The sequence below is a fragment of the Scylla paramamosain genome, unplaced genomic scaffold (genome assembly GCF_035594125.1).
Source record: "Scylla paramamosain isolate STU-SP2022 unplaced genomic scaffold, ASM3559412v1 Contig13, whole genome shotgun sequence".
In the NCBI taxonomy this organism is placed as follows: domain Eukaryota; kingdom Metazoa; phylum Arthropoda; class Malacostraca; order Decapoda; family Portunidae; genus Scylla; species Scylla paramamosain.
The window spans coordinates 1,286,219-1,302,866 of record NW_026973678.1 but is presented as its reverse complement, the minus strand read 5'-3'; the positions used below and the strand labels follow the sequence as shown (position 1 = coordinate 1,302,866).

General features: G+C 41.0%; 1 long non-coding RNA gene across 1 annotated transcript; it reads left to right on the top strand.

Moving 5' to 3' along the window:
- Positions 1-6,419: 6,419 nt before the first annotated feature.
- Positions 6,420-8,596, top strand: LOC135097151 (uncharacterized). Its single transcript, XR_010265415.1, has 2 exons — positions 6,420-6,566; positions 6,989-8,596. It is a non-coding gene; the product is annotated as an uncharacterized LOC135097151 (long non-coding RNA).
- The last annotated feature ends 8,052 nt before the right edge of the window (positions 8,597-16,648 follow it).

Here is a 16,648-nt window from a genome sequence, read left to right as displayed (position 1 = left end):
AGGGCAATCACACACAGAGACAGAGAAACACGTCTCTCTCTCTCTCTCTCTCTCTCTCTCTCTCTCTCTCTCTCTCTCTCTCTCTCTCTCTCTCTCTCTCTCCCCTTGTCCATAGAGTAAGGGATTGGCATCATGCACGAGACTCCTCCAGTTGTTTCTCTCCCTTGCGTCTTCCTCTGTGACTCCCATCCTTTGCAGTTCTACCTATATTCCATCCCTTCATCTCACTCTGTCTCCCCCTCGTAGAAGAGATAGGAAGGAAAGCATGGAAAAAGTGGATAGGAAAAGGAAGACTAAGAAAATATGAGGCTAAAAGTTAGTAGATGAACTGCTTAAAGGCCTCCAATCTTTACCTGTGATCCTCCAGTCATGAAAGATACACAGTGCAATGTTTCAATAATTCCACGCCTTGGTCCGCCTCCTCGCAGCAGCAAAGATCACAGCCAGTAGTAGTTAAGGGACGTTGAACTCATCTAATGAAAACACATGGGGGGCAAGGCGACCATTTCACGAGGGCTAATGAACGGTGAGTCAATAGTAGTGATAGTAGTGATAGTAGTGGTGCACACGAGGGTTGGAGAGAGAGAGAGAGAGAGAGAGAGAGAGAGAGAGAGAGAGAGAGAGAGAGAGAGAGAGAGAGAGAAAGAGAGAGAGAGAGAGAGAGAGAGAGACTATGTGAAGGCAAAAAATTATTGATGGGTATTCACTAATCCCGAAAATGGTGGTGGTGGTGGATAGGATGATAGAAGAGGAAGAAGAGGAGGAGGAGGAGGAGGCGCGGAGGAAAGGAAAAAGGAAGAGAAGGGCAAAAAAAAGCTACAACAACAACAACAACAACAACAACAACAACAACAACAACAACGCTTAGAAAGAGAAGGTAATCATAATAATAGTAGTGGTGGCAGTGGCGGTCTTCATGGTGATGGTAGTGGTGATGGTGGCGGTTTCATTCTTTCCAACCACTGAAGTACAAGACAAAAAACAGAAAAAAAAAACTTCCTTCACCAGTGTAGTAAGATCTTTATCTCATCTTCCTCTCCTTCCATCTTCCCTGCACCAAAAAGTTAAATACCGTCTGAAACCACACACACACACATAAAAATAGCGCAAAGAATGTATGTAGTAAAAGCATTGAGTTACCAACGAAATAAAAAAAAAGCAAATACCTTTCCTCATCAATTTACGTAGTAAGATCTTTAACTCACCTTCATCTTCCTCCTCCTTTCCTGCATCAAAAAATTAAACACGGTCTGAAATCACACACCGAAATAACGCAAAGAATGCACGTAATAAAAGCAGTGAGTTACGAACTTCCATCTCATACCTGCAGACCTCAAAAGAATCCTTAATTGCTCTCCTCGGCGAGAAGAGACAATCATTGAGTCAAAAGCTTGGCATCAGCATAAATCTACATGAAAAAGACAGCATTCTTTCCTCCTTATGTCACCGCCTCGCCCGCTGCTTAAAGGGATGCTCTTGTCCTGCACACACAGTGAAATCTCGTTGTGGGAACCAGGGACGTAGGGCCTTTCTTTGACCACGTTAAACCCTTTCACTTGGGTATGTAACTATTCACAACACTAAAAGCAATGTATGGAGCCTTTACAAACATCTACAAGAAAGAAAAAAAAATATACAAAAAAGAGTAGATTTTGCTATTTCCAGCCAGCACAAAGTTTGCATGTGGCTGTAGAATAAGAAAAGTTGCATTTGGAGTGATAGTGATTAAAGAAAGATGTGCCAAATAGCAGGAAAATTATTAAGGCAAGGCTAGTTCAGGCTAAGATAGGTATGTCTTGATCCATTCAATAGCTATATCAAACTTATAAATAGGAATATGTAGGTGTATATAGGCAGGTATCTTTTTATACACCAACTGTCAGTCGTATGTCTGGGGGGGCTTCTTACAGTTTCCATTATTTTTCTGTATTTTTAAAGGTTCAACTTACTCGTGATTATTGAATAGGTTATACTAGGTTGGCTTAGGTTAATATACAATGCTAAATAAGGTGATGAAAGAGAGAGAGAGAGAGAGAGAGAGAGAGAGAGAGAGAGAGAGAGAGAGAGAGAGAGAGAGAGAGAGAGAGAGAGAGAGAGAGAGAGAGAGAGAGAGAGAGAGAGAGAGAGAGAATGATTATGAAAAAAATACAATTCTAATTTTTGTGTGTTACTTTGAAATATCACCAGCATTTCTCCAACTAACACATTTTTATTATTTATAATTTAATTAATATTTTTTTTATTTCGTTATCCACACTTAATTAGCCTGGAGTTTATATTTAGCGGTAATTAATTATCAGTATTTTTGTTCATATATTTATTTATTTCATAGTATTTTTTGTGTTTGTATATATGTGCGTGTGCATTTTTTACTTGGTACTCCATTCATTATTTGCATTTTTATTCATACAGTTGCATATATCATTGAATTTTGTTTCGCGCGCGCGCGCATGTGTGTCTGTGCGTGTGTGTGTGTGTGTGTGTGTGTGGTTTGTATGAAAACATATGTGCTATACACTTTAATTATTGCCATCCTAACAGTGCCCCATCATTATTGTTTATAGATTAGGTAGAGAGTGTCCAGCAACTAACCACAAGATGTACACAGACAAACACAATCCATCTCGTGAACAAGGAACTGTTATGAAATCCGCGAACACCTAGTAACTCACTACATCATGTTAAACTATCAATAAAACTATAAACATCTATGAAGACCGTAGTTTCCTAAGGAGCTTGTTTAACTATCACTAAATTCATGCAAACATCCTTGAGAACTCCAATATTTTCACAAAACCCTACAAAACTATTACTAAAATCATGAAAACACCCTTGAAACCCCCAATAACTTCAGCTAGACCTTGTTAATGGTAAAGTTAATACGCTTACATCTTTAATCATTCAACATTATTACTAAAGATTTGGGATGCTGTGTCTGTCGTTTTTCATAAATAAAATCTTAACAAAGCGTCGGACAAGGATGCTATTTTGACAGTGGATGTTTGAGACCTTGACCTAATTGGCAAAAATATTCGTTGGTGTCATATGGAGATAATAAAGGAAATTATAAGAGTAAATTTAGGGTAAACTTAGCTAAAACTTGGAGGCACTGGTAGCGAGACTAGTAAGTGTCGTCAAGATAGATGACCTCTTCACTGTGGACAGCGCAGTGAAGGGGATTTCTTAACACCAATAAAGTGAGTCATGTTCCCTTGTTTTGTATTGATAATGTTCTGACAAAGCTCATAGTCGCCATTATTGAAGATGGGCCTTCATGAAACACTACTGATATGCTGCAAGACTTAATAGCAATAGTGTAGGACAAGGACGACAGCCTTCCAGAGTGTTCCCCCCGCTTTACTTTCCATTACTACAGGAAGGAGGTGATTGCAACACAAGCACGACAGGAATGACAGCTTCATGCAATAAATTGTCAACATACTGGATACGCATTTTCATATATTCAGCTGCTTTACATATGTTACTGTGAAAATTATCTGGGGTTTTCTAATTAATATTTCTGTGAATTCACGTATTCCATTTTGAAAGTGTGTGTGTGTGTGTGTGTGTGTGTGTGTGTGTGAGAGTCTAGCATCGACACCAACTCAGTGCACCTAAACACACTGAGCTGTAATGTGCTGTGATTACTGGTGTTGGTGTCACATGCTGTAATATAATTAATATTAACAAGTACCTCGTGTCATAATGATGGCGCTAACAATACTAAATGAAACACTTCATTATTCATGTTGTTATTATTTCTTACCTATTTGCTTATTTATATTCGAAATAAGCTCACACCCAAAGTCAGTGATAACACACGTCATCTTCCCACATCTCAGTATATTTGGTAACTTGAAACACAACTTGATCATCGAATGTGAGGCAAAAAATACGATGTTTATTCCTCTCCCAGCAATGCCAGCAAAGTCTAATCCTCTCTTTTTCCTCTCTATTCCTTTCTCTCACACAATCCAGCACTGTCCTTCATTAAATTTTATTCCTGTCCTTCCATTTCTCCTGTCATGTTCAAATCATCTCATTCTCTTCTCGACCCTTTTCTCTCACATAATCCAACACTCTGTCCTTCATTTATTTCCGTCCCTGCATTCCCTCCTTGCGTGCTCCAATTATCTGATGCTCTTTTCTAGCATTCCCCTCCTACTCCAACACTCTACTCTTCTGTTTCACTATAGGTTTATTTGACATGTTTACTTTCTTCTTTAATTTTTGTTCTTCTGTGTCGTGTTTGTGAGGTATTTTGAAATGAGATGCCTTGTCAATTGTATGATGGCGTGAAAATTGGTGAGGTTTGCGGTGTGAGAGTTTGTAACAGCGGAGGTAATAGTGGTAGCAGTAATGTTGGTGTTGGTGGTGATGATGCAGGTGGGTGTACATCGTTGAAACTGCGTCCGTGTATAAAGGAACACGTCCCTACATGTCGCTCTTCACTGCTAAGGCAACAGGCTACACAAGACGAGGCTATCTCTCAGCAGCCAACACGCCGCGATCTTGTCACGGCGGCGTCTTCTTGTACCATTGAATCATTACTGAATATCTGGGGCCGTGTCGAAGGAGATGTCTGATATAGTGGTGACGTCAGCAGCGTGTGACATCACCTGCTACACCGCCACCAATTGTCCATAGTCTACTACAGTCTCTCTCTCGTGATATCCCTTTCCTGCCTCTCGTTTTCTTTAATTTCCTCTTCCTTTTGAGTCCCTCTTGCACTCAACACACTTCCTTCAATTCCTTTCTTTTTCTTTACTTCCTTCGGACCTACATAATCTCTCCCTCTCTCTCTCTCTCTCTCTCTTGAACTAATGGTTGCTGTGTGTTGTGTAATCATCTTTACCGAAGCCAATTGATTCAGATATTACCAGTATAAGAGAGAGAGAGAGAGAGAGAGAGACTGCTTCACTCACTGATTCACTGACAAACAAGAGGACGAAGCTGCTTCGCTTATATTTACGAACCATATTTAAAGGTCAAAAATACACACTAGTCATCATCGTCAGCATTTCAGGAATCCCCCGCCAGAGTTAAGTGCAGCTGCCAAATTAATTCGTTTCGTACAGGCGTAGTGTATAATTTAGTGTGCATAGTTTAGGCAGATACATAAGTAGTGTGGGTGACTACAATGGGCACGCATGAGGAAGCAAGTTTACATTGAAATAAATATGAATGCTGAGATTCTTCCTTCTTTCCTTCTCTTCGCTAAGTGTGTCCAGACATAAAGCTGCGAGTCTTGTACCAAAAGTTAGGACGCGGGGCAGAAGTTGCCTCGTTACGGGCTGCAGGACGCGGCGGGAAGACGCGGCTGAGGTCCGACGCTGAACAAGTAAACAGCAGCATTACTCACCATTACGAATACTTACCGGAGGGACTTTATGGAAATGCTCTCTAATGTTCACTTAAGTCGCGCCAAATTGCGGTTTTCCGGTAATAAGGTCGACATGTATTAAGTGGAGAAAAAACAGACAAAACCGGAAACTGGTGCCACTGTGCGGGCATTAGTGCAATGACAGCTTCCCACGCGCCAGGTTCTCAGCGCCTGTCTGCTTGTACAAGACGGTTGGCTCCCGCTCACTTTCACTCGGTGCCAGCGGACAACTTACGACCATAACAAGAACGTAAGAATATAAAAGACGCTGCAAGAAGTCAACAGCGGCAGTTCGTGTATGTATATACAAACGTAGGTCCAAGTATATTTCTTGAAAAAAATCACTTCAGCTAGAGCCTCTTGAAAGTAGTGGTGGTGCGGCGCGGAAGTGATTCAGAATAGGCCTATGTTGCAGACATTTGCCGCAAGAAGCATTGGCACGGCACTGCACCTCCAGCTGCGCCAGATAATTCTGTCACCGTAATTAATTACTCTTCAGATAAGGATGTTCATGCTGACTTGTGTAAATGTGTTGCTCTGCTTTCCAGGATCCTAGAGAGAGAGAGAGAGAGAGAGAGAGAGAGAGAGAGAGAGAGAGAGAGAATAAATAAAAAGAGGAAGAGAATTACATACTGAAAACTTTGCTTTTATTATTGCTGCCACCACCATCGCTACTTTGGACGTGTGGAAAGTAAGGTGGAGGGGCAGAATACCAGAGTGGCAAGCATCTATTATTCCTACAGCATTATTAAATACTGATTGTGCGAACCTGCCCACCAATACACAGTTTTGCTATTACATATATACTGTTAACCTTACCTGCACTGGGGACAGACGGGAAATGAGAGAGTGTTCCTCGTGTTTGGTGATGAGGGACTAGACAGAGCAATGGTGTACTTGTAACACATGGTGTTTGATGGTGGTCACTATACAAATTATTTCTGTATATTGCTCGTTTCATATTTGTTTGTTTCATAGTATTTGCTCGTTTCATATGATAACTACCTGGGAATAATGAGTGGTAATGAGTGTTTCATTCGTGTATGAATCCCTCGAGCGGTAAACCGAGGGAAGGTAGCTCAGGGAGGGAGGTCAAGCCGGCAGTCTATCTGTGGTATAGCAGCCGCACACACCTTGTTGGATTGAAACCTGTGGATTTATTCCCTGTGAGCGCCAGAGATTGGTGAGTGTTCCTCTATTACATTTGTGATAGGATTAGGAATATATTAGGAATGTGTAGTAATTTGTTGCTTGTTATTCTCTCCTGTTGTATTTACTTTACCTTACACCTAGAACTGTTACATATATGTTGTGTTTTTGTGATATTTCAACGTAAATTGTCGCAGTTAGGTAATCGAACATTCATGTGAGATTTGTGACCCAGAAGGGTCTTTACACCGTAAGGATAGTCACCATAGCTTGTTAGCTAGTAGTTTATTTATCATCTAGTAGTTTATTTATCATGTATTTGTTATTTTTTTTCTTTTTGACACGTGTTCATAGTGATTTCATTAATGTGTTGCTCCAATGCCTTCATGTGGACTTTGTGATGTTACTTATGTTAATTTTGTATTGCATAGAGATTAATTAAGGGTCCTTTTCCAGTTGGACCGTTCACCCTCGCGTTCACCCTCACGTTCACCCTGTCGTTCACCCTCACGTTCACCATATGGGACAAGTAAACACGCACAAGAATGAACGAGTGTCAATAACGAGGCGTAATAATATACCAAGAAGAAATACCCTTGTGTGACGCCCCTGAGTGGGTGTTACAGTACTCATAACCTTACCTGCAGCTTAGACAGGCGGGAACAAAACCAAGTATTCCTATATTACATTGTGTTTTGTCATAAGCAACAAGACAGAACAGTGGCGGAGGGACAGTAAACTTGTATTCAGTTAAATGTGCAGTCATGGTGAATAGTTGAGTAACATACCGCTCCGTGCTTACTGTTTTTAGTGTTATTCATCTATCTTAAGTCCTTTAATGTGCTGACTAATTAGGATAAAGAGACTCGTGAGGAGGGAAGTTGTTGTGTGAACAGGACGTAAATGCTGCGTTGTCTGTGATGTATAAAAATAAGAGTGGGAAAGGGAAGATTTTACGTTTGTTTCGTTTTAGCATGAGCGGAAGGTTCCAGCCAGTGTCATTAGTGCAATAAAAATTTTAACATAGGGAAAAGTGCTAGAGAAGCTTAACGTAGAAATATTCTGACATCAAAGAAAAAAGTTGAACAGAAAGATAATCTTTCTTTGTCTGAGCATGAGTGTTTGTAATCAGAATAAAAATGGTTCTGAAAAAAAAAATGTATGTAATGTTTCTGGATGAATTTTGAGACCAAACTAAACCGCAAGGGAGAAGAAAATATTTGAGTCAGATTTGAAGAGTAAAATCAGTCTTGGCTGGGAAAGTTAGTGGGAAAGAATGTAGTTAGGTATTATTATGAACGATCCGCCGCTGGAAGGTTAAGAAGGTAAAGGAGGCGCATTATTTTAAGGATAAGAACAAAAACACACGAGGAGAGATAGATAAGCATTAGAGCTTATGAGCCTGCGAGTGGGAAGAAGTGGAGAGAGAGAAAATCCTTGGATTCCAGACATTTATTAGAAAAATTTAGCGAAATGAAGTGACTGCAATAAATCTAACATGAGAAGAGAACAGTGGATACAGATGAGAGAAAAGAAGTGGAGAAAGAGAGGAGAGAAATTCTTTGCAGATTTCAGAGACTTAACAATATGTAGAATTTTTAAACGGTGAAGAGGGTGAACTGGATAACTGATGCCGAAATAAGAGACACTATAAAGAATGAGGGAGTTGGATAAGTGAAAAGAAGTAAACAAGAAATACATTCTTAGAGGTTTCACATACTTATCAGATAATGTTAATGGAGTGAAGTGACTTATCTAGGAATTTCAGGTGAAAAAAATAACAAAACACCCCTACTTTAATATAATAGGTTGCGGAGGCAGAAAAAAGAAAAGGCCAGTAACATCTTAACCTAAAAGAAGACAAGATGAAAGACGGACAGCCGGTATTTCAGCTAGATCAGATTGCATGAGCTTGGGTGTTCTGGGTCATTGCCCTCAATTACAGATATTCTCCTTCCTCCGCCGCCGCCTCCTACTCGCTGCTGCTCATGATGGAGTGTGCCTCTCCCGTGTGTGTGGGAGGCTTTCACACACACGGGATTACCAAATAGAGTCGGGTCAAAATTCATCATCTCATTGTCTCCTACTACCGCGTACGCTTAATTAATCACAGGACCAACAAGTGTTTTTACCCTGCCCACGAACAATACCAGTTTTATTTTGTACCTTTGCGCTCGCCCCGCCTCTCTCTCTCTCTCTCTCTCTCTCTCTCTGCAGAACACAGCAGCGAGTGATGTATTTTTAATTCTTATATATATTAAAATTCCAGAATATGATTAGTATGTTGAGGAAAACATGACCGAATTTTTTACATCCGCTCCGCGACTCCTGACACACACACACACACACACACACACACACACACACACACACACACACACACAGAGAGAGAGAGTTATTACTACTATTATTCCTATTAGCGAAAATAATAACATTGTGCATAATATCATAGGGCTTAATTGCTTCTGTTTCCAAGGACACGCACCGCCCTTCCTGTGGATATTAATTTTGGCAGGCGGCAGCGAGGGAGTGGAGGGAAAAAAGGGAAAAAAAGGTAAAAAGTGATTTGTTTGAAGGTAACTTTATTTCCCATTTAAAATATTACAAGGGCAATTTCGGTTTTAAGGGAAGAAAATAAATAAAAAATGAAATGCAGAAATAAAAATAAAATGAGAGAATTAAAAAGAAGTCACTCAATCAACTATTCCATAAAAGATAGAAATTGTTATCAAAAGAAAAAGAACAAAAAATAACACCAATAAGGTGAAAAGAATATAAAAATATTAATTATTTCTACGTTCCTTCGTCGCTTTCATATAACTCTAAGGTAACTTTGGTCTCAAAAGAAATATGAAAAATTATAGATAAATATGAAATAGATGTAGCAAAAAAGTCCTTGTGCCGGTATTTAGACAAGTGAGACAAGCACCACTCTCTGCCTGCTTCTGTATTACCTCCTGCTTATCACCTGAACTGTTTCGAGAGGAAATGTTTCATGACACTAGTCCTCAAATTTTGGACAGCCCTCTTGACTGCACTTTTTGTGGACTAGAACCTTCAGTGGGCCTTTTTATTTATTTATTTTTCCTATACCCTCTTATCAATAAAAAGTAAATAAGAACATAAAAATACAATATGGAAAAACAAAATCTTAGAGAGGAACAAGAGAGGTGAAAAAGAGACCAAAGCAACATTATATATATATTTTATTGCAAAAAGCCTCAAAAGTGTGCCAGCGTTACAAATATGCTTAGTAGTACTCGTATATCTGTAAGCCTACCAGTACTTAATTTCACTTTCATATCACATCCCATGAATAGTAAGAGGCCTTTTTGTCCCCTGGTGGAGAGCAGAGAACGAGGATGTGAGTACCTGGCTAGCCTTTCACCTCGTGTATTCGAGAAGGATGAGGAGCGAAGCAATGGGGCAGAGAGTCAGCGAGCCAGCGAGTCAGCAGTGGACGTGAGTGACGCTCGAGCGACTGAATCTGGTTGAGGGTGGCCGTGGTTAGTTACTGAACATGTGTGTGTATGGGTCAGCGGTGTCTTTTGTGCTAAGAGGAGGAGGTAGAGTATAGTGATTCTTGTTCGTTATCGTTGTCATGTTGTTCATCTTCTGTTTTTACTTGTATTTTCTTTATCGTCTTTGCCGTCATTTTATTATGCATTTGCTTCTATTTCTTGTTTCTTTTTACCGTTTCTCTCTCTCTCTCTCTCTCTCTCTCTCTCTCTCTCTCTCTCTCTCTCTCTCTCTCTCTCTCTCTCTCTGAAATAATAATAAAAAAGAAAGCTAAAAACAAGGACAGGCCAAACTGATTTATTGTTTATGTATTAAGTCCATTTTCACCTTCTGAATTATTGTCTCCAAGTGTCAATTACTAACACTCTTCCTCCGCCTTCTCCTGCTGCTGCTGCTATTATTGTTGCCGTTCTTGCACACCGGTACACACGCGCCAGTCTTTATGTAAGAACTCATCCTTCCCTTAAGAACTCCTCCTTCCCTTCAGTTACCTTCCCTTCAGCAGATAGAATCCTTCTCTTTAAGACGGCCCCGGGCAGACAGCTCGGTGGGCAGCTTTCATGGTCCTCGGAGGGGCGGGAGTGGATACTTTTCTTAGGGCGAGACGACTGACAATCAATACCTGATGACGCTGATGACTGGTTTTGTGGGCGTTGTGAAGGCGAGGACGGGGCTGATGACTATCTGCTACTTGCTGCCGTGCGTCTTGCCACACTGACTTTGGTGAGCTGATGAGGCTGTTCTCTGGCTTACGTGCGCTCAACTTGACCGCCTTCCTTGCTTCCAGGGCTTTGCTTTTTAAGTCAGCTTTGGGAAGTGTCCCCGCCGGTAGGATAGTGACGCAGAGCTACTCCTCGTTGGGCAGCGCGGCAAAGCGGCCACTTTTTTGTGAATGTGTGGAGAAGAGTCAGGAGATGGTGATGCAGGCCCTTCGTTAAGCATCGTTAGGCATCGTTAGGCTTCCTTTCCTTCACTTCTTGTAAGAGTGCAGCGAGTCACCGTCAGTGGCTGTGATGCAGGTGTCGTCCTCAGTGAAGAAAACGTTACAACAAACGTTACAATGTAACGTTCAACTATAACCTAAGAGTAATCAACCATCAAACCAATACTTCCGTTTTTTTGCCACACACACACACACACACACACACACACACACACACACACAGAGCAGCTATTCAGTTAAACGCGCGCATACACACACACACACGTACACAGAGGGCAGACGCATAAACACCACCGTATCCTTGGGGCCCAACCTGCCGAGCCCCGCCGAGCCCCGCCCCGCCCCGCCCCGCCCCGTCTCTGCCACGGTAACAGTTTCTCCCCGTCAATATTTAGCGTAAATTTCTAGATTTCTAGCTGTTTCTAGACTCGTGTTATATAGCAGTAGGAGAAGGAAGAAAGATGAAGGGTAGAGGAAAAGTATGAAGGGGAGGAAAAGTGACTAGGTACCGAGGAAAGGAGGAAAAAAAAAAAACATTTCGGCTCAATATCATTATTCTTTCTTTTCTATTAATGGAGTTGGCATTGTTTTGATATTTGATTTATTATTAGAAGACTATAACAAGTAATGATTCATAATAAAATCTAGTCTAGCTGTGATTTTATTTTTCGAAAAATAAGTACATTTTACTTATTTTTATTTATCTATTTTCGTATCCAAACGACAGGCTCTTAATATACAGCAGAAGAAACAAGCCTGGGAGGAAATATGCTGAAATGGTGAGTTGAGGAGGTGGGCCAGACATCAGCTCGCAACATTGCTGGAACACGCGGTGTTGCCGCTTCTTCCATGTGAAGAGCGTATGGCTTGAGATACCGGGTATTTAGCAGTTCTTTTATTTCCGCTTGTAAATAAACAAAATACTTCTTATTCTATTAGTCTTATTCTATTAGCTAAACTAAGACAATAAATGTGAACAGTCAACAGCACAAGACTCCTATCCAGTTTGCGCGCGAACACGCGGTGGTGCCGCTTCTTCCATGTGAAGAGCGTATGGCTTGAGATACCGGATATTTAGCAGTTCTTTTACTTCCACTTGTAAATAAATAAAATGTACTTATTATTCTATTAGCTAAACTAAGACAACAAATGTGAACAGTCAACAGCACAAAACTCCTCTCCAGTTTGCGCGCGCTTTTCTCTGCTGTGGCGTGTTTTGTGGCTCCTCGCTGAACACTTCTATCTCTTGACGCTGTGAGTTAGGCTACTTTGACGGTGACTTGAACACTACCACACTGGGCTGCTGTGTGTGTGAGGAAGGTGTGGTGGAGCTGTGAAGTGTGGCAGAGGTGGTGGAGGGAAGCAAGCTGTGCGTTACCCTACAACCATCACCACCACCGCCGCCATGTCATCTTCGTCTTCTTCCTTCTCTTTATTCTTTTCCTCCTTTCCCTCCGCTGACGTGTGTGTGGTGTTCCTTGACCGCCGTCATGAGAAAGAGAATATGCAAGGTAGGTACAGCTCCTACTTGCGCAGGCTTTGACGTCAAAATTTAATGTAATCAGTATGTGTGTGTGTGTGTGTGTGTGGAAGAAACGGGATCATAACCGAAAACCATATGCATAATATGCTATACTAATTTATTATGTAAGTTGAGTACTCCTCACACATACTCAACATACATCTTCAGTACGTACGTATGTATGTTCCTCTCATCATCATTGTGATGTACAGCTTACTGTATATTATGAGAAAGAATAAATAATTGACTGACAGACAGACAGACTGACTGACTGACTGACTAACTGACTACTACTACCAGTCTAATAGCATAGGAATAAAGTAAAACACTACTACTACTACTACTACTACTACCAGTCTAATAGCATAGGATTAAAGTAAAACAGTGAATAAGTGTAAGAAAAGGAAAGTAATTTTTAAAATTGAATGGTGTTTAAGTGAATTGTTGATAAGCTTGATTAATAAAGGAATACATGTGAAGTAAGAAACAATAAATTAAGTCATAGTAAGAGAAAATAAAGAAACATGTAAAAAGTGAAGTGGATGAGTAAAATTTATGTAAAAAAAAAAAAGGTAAAATCAAATAAAAAGCAAAAAAAGTTTGCAGCATCACACGGCGCTTCTCTTGCTAATCTGGAATGGCGAGGTGGGGATTTCTTGTAAGGGTCATGAGAGCTTCCCAAAGGCGAGGAACACGTGCTGGTGATCTCTTGGTAATGAGAGGCAGAGGGGGAGGTGTAGAGGATAGGGTGACGGGTTACCATTGTTCTGGAGTCTTCCTGTGTTACCATTCGGAATACTTGGGAAAATTAAAGAAAAAAAATACATGGCCAGAGAGAGAGAGAGAGAGAGAGAGAAATTCATACATTTAGGAAACATTCTCTCTCTCTCTCTCTCTCTCTCTCTCTCTCTCTCTCTCTCTCTCTCTCTCTCTCTCTCTCTCTCTCTCTCTCTCTCTCGTTTTCAGTCAAATATCTATCTCGTGTGTGTGTGTGTGTGTGTGTGTGTGTGGAAGGAATGGGGAGGCACACCGGACAGCCCTGCCCATCTGTCTGTCTGTATGTCTGTCTGCCTCGTGATCTGCCGGTTCACGTGAATAAACGAGAAAACTTTTTTCATTAACATACCAACTCTAGTATGCGTAAGTCCATGCCACTGAGAGACCGACAGATACACACGAACAGACAGACAGACAAACGGGCGGACACGCGGCGACTCTGCCTGTCCTTCCCTGCTCAGATAAATGCAGAGAGGGATCGTGTATCTCTCACCATCAGCCTAGACACGTATTTTGCAACTTTTCCTTGCCATCATGACTGGTTTCAGAGGCCACACAGCAACAGTCGGGTTATCTTGAGTGTTTTATCCATCACTAATTTTGTTTTATGTAAGAGGGGCTCCAGCCTACGACCACCAAAAAAAAAAGAAAGGAAAAAAAGGCCAGATCTTGAAGGAAAGAGCCAAAGGGATTATCCAGAATTTGAGAATAAATGTCTTGAGACCTCCCTTCTTGAGTTCCAGTCGTAGGAAGGAAGAAATACTATACGTAAGTAGGCAGGGAGTTACAGAGTTCATCAGTAAAAGGGATGAAGATTTGAGACTACTGGTTAACTCTTACATTAGGGAGGTGGACGAGATAGGAGTGAGAGGAAGAAAGTCGTGTGCAGCGTGGCTACGGGAGGAGGGCAGGCATGCAGTTAGCAAGATCAGAGGAAGAGTTAGCGTGAAAATAGTGGTAGAAAATGGCAACTTCTTAAACTTTTTTTTTTTTTTTATGTAGGAAGGATACTGGCCAAGGGCAACTAAAATCTAATAAAAAAAAATGCCCACTGAAATGCCAGTCGCATAAAAGGGTCAAAGCAGTAGTCAAAAATTGGTGGATAAGTGTCTTGAAACCTCCCTCTACAAAATATAAGAGACAGTGACAGAGCAGAGACTTTAGGTGTGATTTTGTTCTGGGTGATTATTCCTTGAACACACACACACACACACACACACACTATAGAGAAAGACGGTCATACGTGCAGGTATAGTGTAAAAATCAAGATAGTGTGTAATAAGGTCAGTGACCGTACGAATGTGCCAATAAAACTATTTGTATTTCTTTATTTTTCTTTAATCTAATTTCTCTCTCTCTCTCTCTCTCTCTCTCTCTCTCTCTCTCTCTCTCTCTCTCTCTCTCTCTCTCTGTCAGTCCACGTAAAGGTATAAAATAAATGAATAAAACTAAACCTGGCGTGTTTTCAATCCCTTTCCTTTGTTACCAGTCAGACAAAGGGATTGGAAGGCAGATGGAGAGAGAGTGGGATATATATATATATATATATATATATATATATATATATATATATATATATATATATATATATATATATATATATATATATATATATATACGAGTATATATTAATTTTTTTCTTTCTTTATATATAGATAGATGTAGATATAAATGCATATATATAAATATAGGCGAGAGAGAGAGAGAGAGCGAGAATGTTATTGCATTGGGGAATATATGGGGAGTAAGGTGATAGAATCTTAATGTTAGGGAATACTTCTTCTGGAGGCATCACCTGTGTGTGTGTGTCGTGTGTGTGTGTGTAATCCATCACAGCCTGCGAACACCTCGCTGGCAATACACCGCGCCACATCATGCAATAAACAGTTCACCATAAGCACAGCAGTACAAAGTTAGAAGCTTAAGATAAACATTATACCATCAACACTTCAGGATAAACTTACTATTCTAAATATTCTAGTGTCAACTTCATACTGCGAACATATTGCTCGATAGCAGGAAATAGTGGACTTGTTTTGCAGTGGCAGCGGGAGCAAAGTGAAACACGGAGGCTTCTCAACCAAAAGATCGGCCTGACGTCACTGTGTGTATGATGCATTTAAAATATTTCAAACTTTATTAATAGAAAAAAAATGAAATATGTTTAAGATATTTACACATGAAGGGTAAACTAAAACTTTTTTCAGGCAATGTATGTATTTGTTTATAATTTCATTCTATTTATGTATTTATTTACTTATTGTATTTGCCTGTAGCGCTTCTAAGATATTCTATTTTCGAGGTTTGGATGTGTTCCGCTTGTAACAGTGTAAGCCAGATTTATTGTATTATTTTGTACTAATTCTTTTAAGGAACTTTTGTCATTCTTACTAGGAGAGCACCAACAACAGCAGCACAACACACACACACACACACACACACCACACACACACACACACACACACACACACTACAGTTCCTGAAGGTGTACAGTTCCAGTAAATCTTGGTGGCGGGAAGTACTTGTTAAAAAGTTAGAAAAGTAAATAGAAAACCTTGATAGCCAGCCATTGGAACTACACACCCACGCATCCATTCTCTCTCTCTCTCTCTCTCTCTCTCTCTCTCTCTCTCTCTCTCTCTCTCTCTCTCTCTCTCTCTCTCTCACCAAACTGCCTCACCACCACCACCACCACCACCATCACCACCATGAACTCACCAGCCTTTACAAGACGCAGGTAAACAGGAAATATTCAAATTCTTGGCGTAACTTGCACACATGGGACACGAGGAGAGTGTAATAGACGCGCCGGCAACTTACGACTCAAGACGCAACAACATGAATATCAATACGTGAATGGGAATCGCATTGAGTTCACTGATTGGTGGCTGCTGCTGCTTCCCCCACCTCGCCTCCCTCCACCACCACCACCACCACCACCACTTCTTCCTTTCATCCTCCTTGTTATTGCAGAGTGTGGCGAGTGTACAGCACATAACGACGCCTTTTATATCTAACTAGACACCAGGACTCGGCAAACGATCCACTTTCTCGGTTCTTTCAAGGAGTTCACACAATAGCCGCTAGGACCCCCAGCCGCCCGCGACTCCAAGCTTGCACCAGTTACTGCCTCAATCTACATGTATTGCTCCGCGCCCTTTGTGTTGATCCCCGACGCTGGGCACAACACTCGCTCTCTCTGCTGGTGATAAATAGACCGCACTCACAAGAATTCCCATTTCCATGTAGGAATTCTGCCCGGGGCTCAGAGTGACAGCAAAAATGCGAAGTCCACCCGTCCATCCCGCCCCGCCAGACTAACGCTCACGGCTCCCGCTGCTCCCGCATTCCGATT